The 16,217-nt window shown below is 44.1% G+C and overlaps 1 protein-coding gene across 2 annotated transcripts in view; it reads left to right on the top strand.

The window, feature by feature from the left end:
• prkn (parkin RBR E3 ubiquitin protein ligase) overlaps positions 1-16,217 on the top strand; it is a 1,192,578-nt gene that overhangs the window by 830,279 nt on the left and 346,082 nt on the right. The window lies entirely within an intron of this gene.

Below are 16,217 nucleotides of genomic sequence, written 5' to 3' on the forward strand. Positions count from 1 at the left end.
GGAGATGTTAGAGGTAAGTTTTTGCAGAGTATGGTAGGTGACTGGAATGCTCTGCTGCAGATGGTGGTAGAGGCTGCTGCATTAGGGACAATTGAGAGACTCTTAGATTGGCATATGGATGTAAGAAAAATGGAGAATTATGCGCCATGTAGGAGGGAAGGGTTAGATTGATTGGAGAGTAGGTTTATATAGGTCACACAACATCATGGACCCAAGGACCCAGACTGTGCTGTGCTATTCTATTCTATGTTCCAAGTCATACAGCACAGAATCATGCCCCTCAGCCAGCCATGTCCCATCGGGTACCAACTCATACTAATCCCATTTACCAGCACATGGACCGTGGACTTCTTATTGGTGATTCAAGTACTTTTTAAAATACTATTGAAATGTTGTGAGAACCACCCACACCAGCAATGTGTTCCAAATTCCAAATCTCCTAGGGTGAAAAGGTTTTTCTGAGATCCCTTCTAAACCTTTAACCTCTTATCCTAAACTTAGGCCATTGCAGACAGAAATAATTCACACAGTAATCGGGAGTTTACCTTCAAAGCAAACTTACTCTTTATTACGAGCTGATGTGAACAGGGGAGAAACTCATTCTAGAACAAATGCTCCCTGTTCCAAAGTTTGTATTATTCTTATATTATTTCTCATCTATTTTTACCCCACTATCCCTACCCCACGTATGCTTTATATATGCATATATAAGATGTGATAAGCCTTTTGCAGTGTCAGGTTTCAGCATCTACAGGTGTGTTCTATGTGAGCAATGCGCAATTCCACTTTCACCTTACATGTGTAATGACAAGACTCCATCCTGGAGCTTTATGAAGCCATTGCTAGGCTGATATCCAGGCATAAGTTTGCTGTAGCTTGCCTTAACCTGTAGTTTGCTGCTCGGACCAGTTGAGCCTCTTACAGACTTTCCCTGCTTGATACCATTCCTGTACCAAACTACTATAAGTTGTGTAATCATTTCAGAGTTGAGGTGAGTGAAGTTATCCACACCGGTTCAGGAGCCTGATGGTTGAAAGGTAATAATTGTTTTTGAACCTCGAGGTGTGGGATCTAAGGCCCTCCTTCCCACTGTAGTAGTGAGAAGAGAGCATGGTCTGGATGGTGGGGAGCCTTGATGATGGATGCTGCTTTCTTGTACAAATGATTTACATGTGTGAATACAGATAAATTCAGAATTTTTGTGCAAAACTGTTCTAAATTGTCTTACTGCCTATTTCTTGCCAAGTAACAATGACAAAAATCATTGCTTTGTGAACACAAACACACGCAACTGATGCTATTTGTAACTGATCGCTGTAAGTACGGGGTAGTGTCTAATGGCCATACAAGCGCACGTGATTGATGCAAGTTAGAAACTGCTTGGCAACAGTCTGCTGTCCCAATTAAGCAGCATAGTGTCCCAAATAAAGGGAATCCCAGCTATTTTCTTGATTAGTTTTTGTTCATTAAGAGTTGTCCCAAATAAGCTATGGCTGCAATTAAACAACAGCCCAATTAACCGGAATCCACTGTGCTGGTAAGTATATATGCTGAATAAACTTGATCCTTTCTCGTTGCATCCAGAATGGCTGTGTGGGGTAGTTCACACTTCAGGAGGCTGAATGATGAGTGCACTGTAATGTCAGTGGAGCTCGAGATCACATGGCAAGTTCTGGTTCTTGTTCAGCTCATGTTTCTCTTCTCCTCTGTGAGATTCAATGTGAAGAACTCTTCCACTCTGGACAAGCAACGTGGCTTTTACTGGTGAGTTAGACCAATGAGAGAACATATTTAATTCACCAAACAAGAAGCAGCCTCTATTCCTCCTGAGGGTCCAGAGATTAATACTTGTAAAACCATCGTTTTTTTTCAGTGCAACACACATAAAATGCTGGAGGAACTCAACAGGCCAGTTAACATCTATGGAAAAAGAGTAAACAGTCAACGTTTTGGGCCGAGACCCTTCAACAGGACTGGAGAAAAAAGATGAGAAGTCAGATTAAGAAGGTGGGGGGAGGGGAGGTAGTAGGTGATCGGTGACACCGGGAGAGGGAGATGGGTGAAATAAACAGCTGGGGAGTCGATTTGGTGAAAATGATAAAGGGCAGGAGAAAGGGGAATCTGATAGGAGAGGACAGAGGCCATGGAAGGAATGGAAAGAAGTGGAGCACCAGAGGGAGGTGATGGGCAGGTAAGGAATTAAGGCGAGAGAAAGAAACAGGAAGCAGAATAGTGATGGAGAGAGGGTCCCAAGTTTGAGAAATCGATATTCATGCCATCAAATTGGAGGCTACCCAGATGGTATTGCTCCTCCAACCTGAGTGTGGCCTCATTGCGACAGTAGAGGAGGCCATTGACTGACATGTCAGAATGGGAATGGGAAGTAGAATTAAAATGGATGGCCACTAAGAGATCACACTTTTTCTGGCAGACAGAGCAAAAGTGCTCAGTGAAGTGGTCTCCCAGTCTACGATGGGTCTCACCAATATACAGGAGCCCACACCAGGAGCACTGGATACAGTAGATGACCCCAACAGACTCACAGATGAAGTGTTGCCTCACCTGTAAGGACAGTGTGGGGCCCTGAATGGTAGTGAGGGAGGAGGTGTAGGGCCAGGTGTAGCACTTACTCTGCTTGCAAGGATAAGTGCCAGGAGGGAGTTCAGTGGGGAGGGATGAATGGACAAGTCATAGTCATAGTCATACTTTATTGATCCCGGGGGAAATTGGTTTTCATTACAGTTGCACCATAAATAATAAATAGTAATAGAACCATAAATAGTTAAATAGTAATATGTAAATTATGCCAATAAATTAAGAAATAAGTCTAGGACCAGCCTATTGGCTCAGTGTGTCTGACCCTCCAAGGGAGGAGTTGTAAAGTTTGATGGCCACAGGTAGGAATGACTTCCTATGACGCTCTGTGCTGCATCTCGGTGGAATGAGTCTCTGGCTGAATGTACTCCTGTGCCCACCCAGTACATTATGTACTGGGAGACATTGACCAAGATGGCATGCAACTTAGACCGCATCCTCTTTTCAGACACCACCATGAGAGAGTCCAATTCCATCCCCACAACATCACTGGCCTTACGAATGAGTTTGTTGATTCTGTTGGTGTCTGCTACCCTCAGCCTGCTGTCCCAGCACACAACAGCAAACCAGACTTGCAGAACATCCTTAGCATCGTCCGGCAGATGTTAAAGGACCTCAGTCTCCTCAGGAAATAGAGACGGCTCTGACCCTTCTTGTAGACAGCCTCAGTGTTCTTTGACCGGTCTGGTTTATTGTCAATTCGTATCCCCAGGTACTTGTAATCCTCCACCAGGTCCACACTGACCCCCTGGATGGAAACAGGGGTCACCGGTACCTTAGCTCTCCTCACCAGTCTACCACCAGTTCCTTAGCCTTTTTACATTAAGCTGCAAATAATCCTGCTCACACCATGTGACAAAGTTTCCTACCGTAGCCCTGTACTCAGCCTCATCTCCCTTGCTGATGCATCCAACTATGGCAGAGTCATCCAAAAACTTCTGAAGTTGACAAGACTCTGTGCAGTAGTTGAAGTCCGAGGTGTAAATGGTGAAGAGAAAGGGAGACAAGACAGTCCCCTGTGGAGCCCCAGTGCTGCTGATCACTCGGTTGGACACACAGTGTTGCAAGCACACGTACTGTGGTCTGCCAGTCAGGTAATCAAGAATCCATGATACCAGGGAAGCATCCACCTGCATCACTGTCAGCTTCTCCCCCAGCAGAGCATGGTGGATGGTGTTGAACGTACTGGAGAAGTCAAAAAACATGACCCTCACAGTGCTCGCTGGCTTGTCCAGGTGGGCGTAGACACGGTTCAGCAGGTAGATGATAGCATCCTCAACTCCTAGTCGGGGCTGCTAGGCAAACTGGAGGGGATCTAAGTGTGGCCTGACCATAGGCCGGAGCAGCTCCAGAACAAGTCTCTCCAGGGTCTTCATGATGTGGGAGGTCAATGCCACCGGTCTGTAGTCATTGAGGCCGCTGGGGCGCGGCGTCTTCGGCACAGGGACGAGACAGGACGTCTTCCACAGTACAGGAACCCTCCGGAGCCTCAGGTTCAGGTTGAATACATGGCAAAGTACTCCACATAGCTGAGGGGCACAGGCTTTGAGCACCCTGGTACTGACACCATCCGGTCCTGCAGCCTTGCTTGGGTTGAGACGTAATCAGTGATGCACTCTGTGAGCCCATCAATATCCTCTCCATGTGGCTCACAGAGTGCCTGCCAGTCTGTCACTTCAAAACAACCCTGGAGCGCCTCATAAGCCTCCTCTGACCATTTTCTCACTGTCCTCGAGGTTGCAGGTTTACTCTTCACCAGAGGCACGTAGCAGGGTTTTAGATGCACCAGGTTGTGAACTGACCTTCCCATTGGGGGGAGAGGAGAGGAGCAGTATGCATCCTTAATGCTGGCGTACATCAAATCCAGAGTTCTCTCCCCTCTGGTTGTACAGCTCACATACTGCGTGAAGTTGGGCAGTGTTCTAGCCATGGTAACCTGGTTGAAGTCACCCGAGATGGTAATGAGGGCACTCGGGTGCTGGGTTTGTAATCTGGCTATGACGGTGTAAATGATGTTACACGCCGATGTCGGGTTGGCAGAGAGAGGGATGTACACAACAACCACAATTGCATGCGAGATTTCCCTTGGCAAATAATATGGCCAGAGTCCAACAGCAAAAAGTTGAATATCTGGGCTACAGACACGTTCCTTGATCATAATATGCCCAGGATTGCACCATCTGTTATTTACCAGAACCGCCAGCCCTCCCTCCTTTACGCTTACCACTCTCAGTGCAATTCCGGTCAGCTCGAACGGTCTGGAAGCCCTCTATGGAAACTCTTTGATCGGGTATGTCGTCGTGCAGCCACGTCTCAGTGAAGCACATGACATTGCTCTCCCGAAATGTTCTCTGACTCCTGACAAGCGCCGTCAGTTCGTCCATTTTATTCCCCAGCGATCTCACATTTCCCATGATGAGAGAGGGGAGACACGGCTTATAACTTCTCTTCTTCATAAGCCTCTGTTGTCTCGATCTGGTCCTCTTCCCTCGCCTTTTTGATCCCCCTCTGCATCCTCTGTGTGTTTTCCTCCAGATTTCAGCTGGGATGTCCGCTGCTCTGTTTGCAAAGCCAGTGGGCATGAGCGCAATCAATTGGTCCCTGCAATAAACAATGCAGTCAACATGCTGCCACGCTAACGAGACGTGTCCGAATGTAACTAATTCCAGCACTAAAAAAACAAGTAAAACTCTCTCCACTAGCATGTTAGAGAGGGTGCAGCTTCAACGTGTTGCCGTGAGAAAAAAAATACAACAAATAACTAAGTTAAAAAGTTTAAAAGTGAGACACTACGGAGCAACTGTAACAGGCTGCATGCACGACCGGAGTTGCATAGGAAGCAATCCCTGCAGCAAGCAGAAAGTAGCGGGTAGGGAAAGACATGCTTGGTTGTGGGATCCCGTTGGAGGTGGCGGAAGTTACGGAGAATTATGTGCTGGATGTGGAGGCTGGCTGGCATGGTAGTTGAAGACAAGAGGAACCTCACACTTGGTGGCGTGGCAGGAGGATGGGGTGAGGGCAGACGTGCATGAAATGGAAGAGTTGCAGCTGAGGGCAGCAGTAATGGTGGAGGAAGAGAAACCCCTTTCTTTGAAGAAGGAGGACATCTCCTTAGTTCTGGAATGAAGAGCCTCATCCTGAGAGCAGAGGCAGCGGAGACAGAGAAATTGAGAGAAAGGGAAGGCGTTTTTACAAGTAACAGGGCGGGAACAAGTCTAGTCCAGGTAGCTGCGAGAATCAGTGGGTTTTTCAGTGGACCACACAGAAAACCCTTTGTTGTGAAGGCAGCAGGAGTGGTGCCAATGTGGGGGACAAAAGCATTGGCACAGAAATTGATTAACAGGCAATAGAGAGATAACAACAGTTAAAATAGTCATTTCTGGCCACATATGTTAAGCAGGGGTGGGAGATGCAGTGAAACTAGTCCAAGAAATAAAAGCAAAAGATACCACTAAAAATTGAGGAGTTGGGTGGCTTCAATCTATACAGCATCATGGAAGGGGAAGGCTATTTTAAATGAACTTGTGCCATAGGGATCAGTTAAACATTCTAGGCAGAATTCTTATCTGTGATTTTTAGTTTGCTCGTATTTTGTATAAAGATTTGTGAGTCATTTCAAACCTAGTTTTCCATTTGTATAAATTTTCCAAGTGGATCTTGAATGTTTAATGGAATAAAAGTGAAATGGTGACGGAACGTATAACTAAGTAGCAGGTACCACAAGTGTTAATTTGTGAATGGCTCCACACGGTGCTTCTGAATTCCATGGTGCAGTCTGATTTGCGAGCTTATACAGGTTTCTTTGTTAAGTCATTCAGTATTAAAAATGAAGAGAATTGTTTTGCTGTTAAAGCCCCTAAAGATCTGGCATTCTTTTTTGTGCAATGTTTAAATAGTAACCAAGAACTCCAAAATTCCCAGAGAAGGTTTTTGCAGCATATCTTTGAAGTTAAGTAGACAGGTCATTCATTTTTGGGGAGAACAGAGTAAAGGTATTCGTTTTGTGCACAATGTAGCACAAATGTGAGATGAATTTATGAAAGCAAGCACAAAGGAAATGATCGCAACACACACAAAAAATGCTGGTGAATGCAGCAGGCCAGGCAGGATCTATAGGAAGAGGTACAGTCGACATTTCGGGCCAAGACCCTTCGTCAGGACTAACTGAAAGAAGAGCCAGTAAGAGATTTGAAAGTGAGAGGGGGAGGGGGAGATCCAAAATGATGGGAGAAGACAGGAGGGGGAGGGATGGAGCCAAGAGCTGGAAAGTTGATTGGCAAAAGGGATACAAGGCTGGAGAAGGGAGAGGATCATGGGATGGGAGGCCTGGGCAGAAAGAAAGGGGGAGGGGGGGAAAAACCCAGAGGATGGGCAAGGAGTTATAGTGAGAGGGACAGAGGGAGAAAAATGAGAGAGAAAAAAGGGGGGAATAGATAAAGAAAGGAAGGAAAGAAAGGAAGGAAGGAAGGAAGGATGGGGTGCAAAGGGGAGGTGGGGGATTAACGGAAGTTAGAGAAGTCAATGTTCATGCCATCAGTTTGGAGGCTAGCCAGAAGGAAGATAAGGTGTTGTTCCTCCAACCTAAGCGTGGCTTCATCTTTACAGTAGAGGAGGCCGTGGATAGACATGTCAGAATGGGAATGAGACGTGGAATTAAAATGTGTGGCCACTGGGAGATACTGCTTTCTCTGGCGGACAGAGCGTAGGTGTTCAGCGAAACGGTCTCCCAGTCTGCGTCGGGTCTCGCCAATATATAGAAGGCTGCATCGGGAGCACCGGACGCAGTATATCACCCCAGCTGACTCACAGGTGAAGTGTTGCCTCACCTGGAAGGACTGCCTGGAGCCCTGAATGGTGGTAAGGGAGGAAGTGTAAGGGCATGTGTAGCTGGGATGATATACTGTGTCCGGTGCTCCCAATGCGGCCTTCTATATATTGGCGAGACCCGATGCAGACTGGGAGACCGTTTCGCTGAACACCTACGCTCCGTCTGCCAGAGAAAGCAGGATCTCCCAGTGGCCACACATTTTAATTCCACATCCCATTCCCATTCTGATATGTCTATCCACGGCCTCCTCTACTGTCAAGATGAAGCCACACTCAGGCTGGAGGAACGACATCTTATATTCTGTCTGGGTAGCCTCCAACCTGATGGCATGAACATTGACTTCGCTAACTTCCGTTAATGCCCCACCTTCCCTTCATACCCCATCCCTTATTCATTCATTTATTCATCCATTTATTTATTTATTTATTTATTTATTATTCTCTCCCTCTCTCTCTCTCTCTCTCCCCCCCGCCTTTTTTTTCTCTTTTTTTTCTCCTTCTGTCCCTCTGACTGTAACTCCTTGCCCATCCTCTGGGTTCCCCCCCCCTTTCCTTCTCCCTAGGCCTCCCGTCCCATGATCCTCTCCCTTCTCCAGCCTCATATCCTTCTTGCCAATCAACTTTCCAGCTCTTGGCTCCATCCCTCCCCCTCCTGTCTTCTCCTATCATTTCAGATCTCCCCCTCCCCCTCCCACTTTCAAATCTCTTACTATCTCTTCGTTCAGTTAGTCCTGACGAAGGGTCTCAGCCCGAAACGTCGACCGTACCTCTTCCTAGAGATGCTGCTTGGCCTGCTGCGTTCACCAGCATTTTTTGTGTGTTTTGCTTGAATTTCCAGCATCTGCAGATTTCCTCATGTTTGCATTTACAGAGGGAATGATGACAGATTTGTAGATGGATACTGTTCTGAAGAGGACAACAAGATAGCAGCATTCAACATTTATAATGTCCATTGTTTGGATGCAACACATGATGAACTAGTTCAAGTGTACCATCCAATAGTCTCGAGTGCATTGGTAGTTATGGTCAGTCTGTTGTGAACCACTACATATCATGATATATTCTTGCTACAAACATTGGGCAGGGCGTACAGACGCCTTAGGTCCCACCACTTACGTCCTACTCTACAACTATCAGGCTCCTGAACTGGCATGGATAACTTCACTCACCACAATTCTGAACTGATTCTACAACCTATTCTACAACACTTTTGAGAACTCTTTACAACTCATGTTCTCCATATTATTTGCGTTATTTGTTTTCATTTGCACATTGTTTGTTCGTCAGTCTTTGTTTATGCATAGCTTTCACATATTCTGTTGCATTTAGTTATTTTCTTATAGATGCCTGCAAGAAAATGAATCTTAGGATAACATATAAATACCTAGGTAAAACATTTACTTTGACTATAATACAGGAAAGCTCTGTTAGTCACATGCACATATACCTGATTCTCCTGCATTCCTGTATTCACCATTATGATCTAGAGTGCTTCAGAAATTGTTCATCTAGTTTATAAAACACAGGGCCTCACCCTGGGAGAGGATGCTGATGTAGGATGTGCTTACCTGTGCAGAATTTATTGATGGATTGGAAGATTTTGTAGTGACAGCATTAATGAAAATCCTCCAATACTTTGAGGATCTGGTGTAGAAAAACCAAAGTTTAGTTGGGCAGGGATCACTGCTACCCAGTAGGCTCCAATTTTTGTGCTGGGTGTGAGCTCTTAATTTACAAACACCATTTTCCTCTGGTTGCCCTAGGCAGGACTTGAACAATGAAGGGGTGCTGGATTTCATCCATGTCTGCCTTCTCTAAGAAGTGAATCCCATGGCATGGGAAATAGTCCATATTTTCCATCACCTTGTTCTGAAAATTTATTGTCAGGGGCAACATTGGATAGCGGAGGCAGGTTTGTAAAGGACCTTGCCTTTACTGACATTAATATAGGTTTATCTTTCATATGCTTCAGGAAATAAGTCTATGATAGCTTGGTCTCTGAATATGCACATGACACTATGGTTATTTGCACACTATACCCTGATCACTATGGATGTGGTAAGCTTTGTTCTGGAATGGACACAACATACTTTTAATGGTTAAACATTAAGTCTTATAAATTATCTCCATTCCAGCATGAGGCTTGTTAGATGTTAAAGTACAGCATTGTAGTGAGAAATACTGAAGTAAATGTTTCGATGATGGTGCAGCCTTTCCTGTTTGTGTCACCACCAAACCCCCTCTCCTTAACTGCACCCCCCACAACCTGCCCCCCTCCCTAGCATTCTGCTTTATATCATCATCAAACCCAGAGATATATTTCTGTTGATCCTCTCAAGCGTGAGATTGGTTCTGTTGTGGGGCTCCTGGTTATTGGCCTGGCTTACGTGGCATCCTGAAGCAAGGATAGCATGGAGATAATTTCTAAAAGGATGTGGATTTGAGGAGAATGCTCTACAGTTCCTTCCAATTAATGGAGTGAAAGACTTCCATGCAGATGAAAAACAGTATGGTGGCTGGCTCTTCTCCCAGTATTTTTGATGATGAGAGGCATTGATCGTGTGGATAGTCAGAGGCTTCTTCCCAGGGTTGAAATGGCTAACACAAGAGGGCACAGTTTTAAGGTGCTTGGAAGGAGGTACACAGGAGATGTCAGGGATAAGATTTTTACGCAGAGAGTGGCGGTGGTGGAGGCAGATACGATGGGTCTTTTAACAGACTCCTGGATAGGTACATGCAGCTTAGAAAAATAGAGGGCTATGGGTAACCCTAGGTAATTTCTAAAGTAAGTCCATGTTCAGCACAGTATTGTGGGCCGAAGGGCCTGTGTTGTGCTGTAGTTTTTCTATGTTTCTATTTTTCTTGGCGTTGTTGTAAGTAAAGATCATATCCACTGTGATTCTTGATAAATGAATGAATCCATACAGTGAGTCAGTAGCATTTCATGGCCACTGTGACAAAGCAATTAAGGAAGACCGTAGCAGTGATATTCTTGTCACAGACAGCAGAGAGACTCCTGTGTAGTTACCACAATTGCTTCCTTTCTCGTAGGTTGTCAGAATTATGTTATCTCTGAAATGTCCTGCCATAGCTTCACCTTCCAAGATGTGGGAGATGAGGTTTTTGATTTATGACTGCTGTTCCTCACCACCAAGCTTTATAATTTTGTCAGAACTATTGGTTTATATACCAAGACCTTGTTATTCAGCATCTTATTGTTGAGAGGTCCAGACTGCAAAATCTGCTTTGGGATGGAGCCAAAGACAATCAAGGCAAGGAGAACAACACAGTTGAGGAAGTCTTCAAAGTATTCCTTCCAGCAGCTGCTGAGCATTTCTCTGTGCTTGATAGGTTCATTCCCACTCCTGCCCCTTAGTGGTGTGGAACTTCGGATGGTTTGGCAACATTGAAGAATTTGTGCATATCATTGTTGTCGAAACTGCTGGGCCTTTGGGCTTCAGCACTCATTCCAACAAGTAGGCCATGTTTTCTCTGCAGAACCATTCTTCTGGTGGCTGTGGAACTGCATCTTTACCCTGAGGCATGCCAGAGCTTCGAATCCCAGACTGCCTGATGGTTGGGATTCAGAAGGCTGTTGATGGTCAATGATTGGGGACCAGTGAACTCTTTTGTCTTACTGTTCCTCATGGAATGGCCACAGTATCAAGGCTGGCAACACATTAGGAGCTGCATAGCCACAAGGGGTAGCTGTCCATGAGAGGGGGAGCTTAGAGGGTTGGTTCCAGCAGGATCTGGCCAGATAAATTAATCTGAACAGGTAGGCAATGTGTCTATGCTGCCTATTGACTGGCTCGCTGTAAGAAAGTGAGCTCATTTGCACATTTACACGCGTGTTCAGCTGCCACAAATGCACACAGGGAATTGATCACAGGTTACCTATTTTGTCTTTGACCTTGGATGAATGCATTGCTCTAACTTTATGCCATATTCCTTATAAAAATAGATTGGAATTAATTTTTAAATAGGTAAAACTGAAAACTAACAAATAGAAATAACAAAATTCTTTAATAAATAATAATTTGTATCATGGTTAGAAGGATACAGAAACATCTTTCATATCTTGTGAGAAATGGTAACATTTAAAAAGTAATTCTGATTCTTGTTTCTCTAGGTAAATCCAAAGCTTGGCATACCCTTGGGACTTGAAATGCTGAGCTTTGTTTTAGTGTTGCCCTTCAAATGTCTTTCCATCAGGAGCCCAAGCCCTTAATGTGGTCATAAGTCTCTTGCAATAAGAGAAAGACCTTCCAGATTATCTGATGGTCAAAGGATGCTTCAGCAGTCCAATTGTCCCTTTAAAACTGGCTGATTGGGTTTCACTTCATCACATTCATTTGTGGTTTTATATCAGAAAGTTCATTACTTCTACCAGCATCTTCCATGCTCTCAGTTCATATTCTGTTATGTGCTTCTGTGGCAATTAGGTTCATGTAGCTGAAGAGCATTTCATTGTAGTCACCTTCTTCTGTCTTGTAACTCCTTCCATGCATGTTCAAGAAGTACAATTTAAAAGCTCTGCAATAGGTGTCTGAATCAGAGGAGTTGGTAATAATCACTTACACCTCGAGTTTATCGATCTATCACTGACTGATTCAGGATATCATCCTGAGGTTGTTTAAGTAATGCACAAAGAATCTGCCTGTCCCATTGCTTTGCTTCCATGCCATACCTATTGTATTTTAAGACAAACTACCACAATATGTCTGATCTCTTTAAATTAAAACTCAGAAGTCAGAGATGTCCATGGCAAAAAGTCAACATTGGCTAATTCCTAAGAGCTGAGTGGAAATCCCAGAACACAAATCACTTGAGCTCATTTATCATTTTGTGGACAGACTTTTAAATTAGTGGTGCTTGTGCTTTTAAATAATCACTGATAAGTTCTCATAATTTCATTGGCTGCATGTGGCAGAAGGAGCTCAAGCATCATGATTGGCCTGTGCTACTTAAAGGCAGTTTGCAGCTCTTAAAGGGGAGGTGTGTTGTGGCTGCCAATGGAGGGAATTGCTTCCAGAATAAATATGGGCTTTTGAGCAACGTGAAAGAGGCTGAGTTCACTTTCATTTTGTGCGATAGATGGGAAGGAAACTTTATGAGCTAAATGAGTGAGAAGGCTCTCCAAAGAGACGCTCATTGGCAGGGGTTATGGTATATGTGACTCTTCAAGAATATTAACATAGTGCTTAAAGAAGTTTGATGAGGTCACACAAGTAGTCAAGTTGTGTGAATTATTCTGTGAATGGTAAATCTTGTCAAATGTATATGCAGTTCACTTCATCTAGCTCGCATCATTTGTACATCAACAATTTCCATTGTTCACCATCATTCAGAATTCTCACTCAACTGCATGTCCACACGGTTAGCATTTGGCAGAAGGCAATGTCACAAAGTGGTTCTACTGGAGAGAAGTGAGGTGAGGGTTTGGATGAGCTAGGCTACAGTCAGTGGGAGGCTGATGTGCACTTGTAACAAAATATTTGGTGAACTGGAGAGGAACTGGCAAGGAAGCCCATGTGTGATGTTATGGAGGGTGGAAGAATTATGGGCTGAGCTCCTCCCTATCAACATGGAGTGGAAGAGGCTCCCAGCTCCGTGTGGAACCTAGCATGATTTACATTCTATTAGCTAATAGGTAGGGCACTAAAGGGTGTGATAGAACAGAAGTATCTGGGAATACAGATCCATAATTCCTTGCAAGTGGTGTCACATTTAGACAGGGTCATAAACAGAACTTTTGACATATTGGCCTTCATAATTCAAAGTACAGCAGTTGGAATGTTTTGTTGAAGTTGTATAAGACATTGGTGAGGCCTAATTTGGAGTATAGTGTGCATTTCTGGTCACCTACCTACAGAAAAAATATCAATAAGATTGAAAGTACAGAGAAAATTTACAAGGATGTTGTTGGGACTTGTGGACCTGAGTCATAGGGAAAGGTTGAATAGGTCAGAACTTTAGATAGATATACTTTATTGATCCCGAGGGAAATTGGGTAAATTTGATAGATGTTATGAGGGGTCTTCATCATCATTATCTTTGAATGATTATGCAGAAAGTTTGAGGTTAATAACTCATCAGGGGTGATTGATAAGTTTGTATCCTAAGGTAGAAGGCGATAAGGTATTAACTTCAAACTTTCTGCATAATCACTCAAAGAGTTGAACTGCATCTGCATGTAACGAGAGCTGTATAACTCATCTCCTTCTACCTTAGGCCACGAACTTATCAATTGCCCCTGCTGTGGACACTTTCTGGAGGTCCAAGATCCGTATGCTCCACGACCACTGGACTAAGTGTGTAAATGTAGGAGGGAACTATGTTGAAAAATAAATGTGCTAGGTTTTCTAAAATTGACTCCTTCGACCTTAGGCCACAAACTTATCAATCACCCCTTGTATATATTTACTGTAATTTAGTTTTTTTCTCTATATTTATCATGTATTTCATTGTACTGTGTCCATAGAGTTAATGAATTTCACGTCATATGATGAGGCCTCCATCGGTCAGGGTCGACTATGGATGTTGCGCCCTAGCTGTCTGGATACACAAGCCTGGGCAGTATAATATGGAGAGCAAGCTTTTGCCCATGTAGCAAGCGCCTCCTCTCAATGCATCTGATGAATCCAAAGGAAAGGCAGAGACTGATACAGTTTGGCACCAGCAGTGTCGCAGGAGTTGTCAGTCAGCGATGAACTCGACATAGGACTGCCTTCGGGACTCCAGCTCTGGATTTCTCCCCCTGGGTTTACTCCTGAAGCCTTCCCCTTGAGCAAGTTGAGCACAAGGCAGCGAAGGTTTGAGATCAGAGTTTTCCTTCCCCTAGGTGAGCTGCCAACCACAGTTGACGAGCCCCACCTGCCCAAAGTGACTGGATTTTGAGACGCCAGTAACCCACCTTTGCCCCTTCTCCTGTCAGTAAAAAATAACATATGCTGGTGATAATAAAGTTGATTCTGATTCTGATAAATTAATCTGAATCTAAATTTATGAGCATGGTTACGACGTGCTTTTTCTGTTAGTTTTTGGTGTTTGCATTCTTGGAATGAGGACAATGTAGTGCTCATAGAAATTGGACAGGGTCTGAGCATGGGGACTGTTTGAGATGACTGTCATCATTAATTCTTTCATAAGTGGGAGAGAGGTTCACATTGCTCTCTTCTCTCCACTTCTTCATGGTGTTCTTTTTTTGCCCTCTAGTTCTTCACACATATCCTTTTACATCTCCTTGTGTGCCCGACACTTGGCTTCTCAGCTACTAGCTGAAAGTCCGAGGCCGATTCCTCATTACAACAATATTGTGCAGCATTCCACTATAAATGACAGCCACGGCAGAATCCTGCAGGTTCCTCTGGGAGGGTTGAAAGAGCAGAAGTATTGCTCCGTGATGTGATTGATAATGTTCCTTGTGGCAGCATGTTTGTTATTATAGGTACGTAGTACTGGTGCCATATCGTGAAGGGGTATCCTTGTCAGGTTTTGACTTTTCTTTCACTTGCTCTGTGCTAGCCCAGTGCAGGTGATCTAGAGGCCAGATGCAGACAGAAAAGTACTGTGACTGCTGCCAGGGTAACGGGCATTGAGCTGCATGCTAATATATCGAGGTGGAATTCTTTCATTTTTGGAAATGAGTTAAATTCAAACAAGACTTGTGAATGGATGGTAATGGATGTACAGTCAATGATAGGACGTGCACCCCGTGATTATTGCAAACTCTTATCCATTTGCTTGCCTACATGTCTCAAAGCAAAGGAAAATGCGATAAAGCTGCTTCTGCTTCTCAGTGGCCTCACTAATTGAGCAGATACTTCAAACTATAGGCTCAAAATAACAGAAGAGTATAGCTTGAAAGATGGCCATTTTGCCAGCTGCGTCTACACTGTCTTCATTAAAGTGTGTCCCATTCCCCCAACCCTGCCCCATAGCTGACAAAATCCTTTCCTTTTAGATGCTCATCCAGTGCCCTCCTGAACATTACAAGTGGATCTTCCTTCCCACGCTGCATTCCATACCCTAACCACTTACGTTGTGATAATGATTTCTCTCATGTTAGTTCTGTTACATTCAGGCTGTGATTCAGCTCTTGACCCTTCTGCCAAGCAGGCAGCTTATCTGTATCTGTTCTGTCAATCCCCTTAATGATGTTAAATGCCTCTATCAGATGTCCTCACAGCCTCCTCTGGTTCAAGGCAAACAGCTTTGTAACAACTGTATCTCATCTCTGGAATCTTGTTAGTAATCTCCACTACACCCTCTCCAAAGCTTCATAGAATTGGACACAGTACTCCAGCTGTGTCTGAATCAGTGTTTGAAAAGTTCATCATGTCTTCCTTGCTCATGTACTGAAAGTCACTATTAAAATCCTGCTTCCTCAGTACTTTGTGTTTACTACTTCCTTTATCCTGCCCTGACAATACCAAAAAAAAACTTGCACATTCACTTCTAGATCCCAGACTCTGTTTTAGAATTGTTTCCTCTCTTTTAGATTGCTGGTTCTGAAGAAAAACATAAGAACATTCGGCTCCCTTGTGCCTGCTCAGCCATTCAGTAAATTTATAGTGGATCTTTTATCTCAGTTTCCTGCAATAACATAATATCCTTACAGTCCCTTATTATCTAAAAACCCATTTATCTTGGTCTTGAATGTACTTAGATACTGTGGTTCTACAGCCTCTTTGATAGTAAATTCCAAAGATTTATCATCCCTGGGTGAATCACAATATCTGAATCGGGTTTAATATCACTGACATACTGTAAATTTGTTGTTTTGGACGGCA

This window comes from Mobula hypostoma, chromosome 8 (genome assembly GCF_963921235.1).
Source record: "Mobula hypostoma chromosome 8, sMobHyp1.1, whole genome shotgun sequence".
Lineage (NCBI taxonomy): Eukaryota > Metazoa > Chordata > Chondrichthyes > Myliobatiformes > Myliobatidae > Mobula > Mobula hypostoma.